Source organism: Amblyomma maculatum, chromosome 1 (assembly GCF_055883805.1).
Source record: "Amblyomma maculatum isolate TAMU_Amacu chromosome 1, ASM5588380v1, whole genome shotgun sequence".
Taxonomy (NCBI): domain Eukaryota; kingdom Metazoa; phylum Arthropoda; class Arachnida; order Ixodida; family Ixodidae; genus Amblyomma; species Amblyomma maculatum.
Genome location: NC_139344.1, coordinates 423,570,665 through 423,571,811, shown reverse-complemented (window position 1 = coordinate 423,571,811; position 1,147 = coordinate 423,570,665). Strand labels below are relative to the sequence as shown.

General features: G+C 41.2%; 1 non-coding gene across 1 annotated transcript; it reads right to left on the bottom strand.

Moving 5' to 3' along the window:
* TRNAN-GUU (transfer RNA asparagine (anticodon GUU)) lies at window positions 1-74 on the bottom strand. Its single transcript has one exon. It is a non-coding gene; the product is annotated as a tRNA-Asn (tRNA).
* Between the last annotated feature and the right edge of the window lie 1,073 nt (window positions 75-1,147).

The window sequence follows — 1,147 nt, the reverse complement described above, 5'->3', positions numbered from 1 at the left end:
CGCCTCCGGGAGGGCTCGAACTTCCAACCTTTCGGTTAACAGCCGAATGCGCTAGCCGATTGCGCCACGGAGGCGAGATGGCAGAAGAAGAGATATATTTTAATTTTCGCAATGCAGCCATAACTCTTAATTTTTGTCCTTAATAAGATATAGAAATGATAACAATAATTTTCAAGGATAAATACGCTGCTTCTTATCACATCACTTCAATCCTGTATGCGTATTTAATCAACCTTTCTTACTCAACTCCTTACTTCGGCTCCGCAGTATTACAATTATATTGCATATATATAATATATACATCGAATGTCGACGTCAAGAGGTCGTCTTCTGGTGTCCGATTCTTGGGGCACTGGTGTTTGAGTTTAGAAGTTTGCCGTCCGTACCAGACCTTTCCGCAGTAGCTCCCCAGAACGGAATAAATGCCTGGTAGGAATTGACGTGGTGTTTGTCCATATGAAAACATAATTTCGGATTATTAGTGTTTAATGCAGGCGCATATAAGTGCGCTGACCTAAGATGCGCTTGGAAGAAAGAAAATTGAATATTCCCTCCTTTATGTTCGTTATGGGATTACTGAACGTATTAAACGTTGTGTGTTGAATTTGTGATTAACAGTCGGCTTTTGCTGGGGCAGCTCACCAGCCCCCACTGACTAGAGTGCTCACAAGGAAAATTATTAATTTTTAATGATCGCCTTTTTTTAGGTAATATGATGATTACTTCACTATCATTACGTTGACCATGCTGTCTGGGCAAACGTTGGCCTAGGCAGCCGAAATTCGCATGGTGGTACCGTGAACCGAAATTTCATTTCTCCACATCTGATAATTTGTACTGGTTGGCTTGATGGCCCGCTACAATTCTCTTATTGGAATCAAGCTCCGAATCACTGAACTTGTAATGCTGGTTTATAAAGTTTAAATAATTACTCTTGCAGTCAACCATCTCAACTTTATTGGCATCCCCAAATACCACCGCTATAATAGGGAAGACATCATTTTATTGTACAAGCCCAATTTTGAAATTTACGTAGCTTTCCTGCAAACACGCTATGTTCTATGATTGAGCTGAAATTGCCCTGAACTCTTCCGGGCGGCCAGTCTGTATATGCAGAGAACACCTTACGAGTTCAGAACGAAAGCAT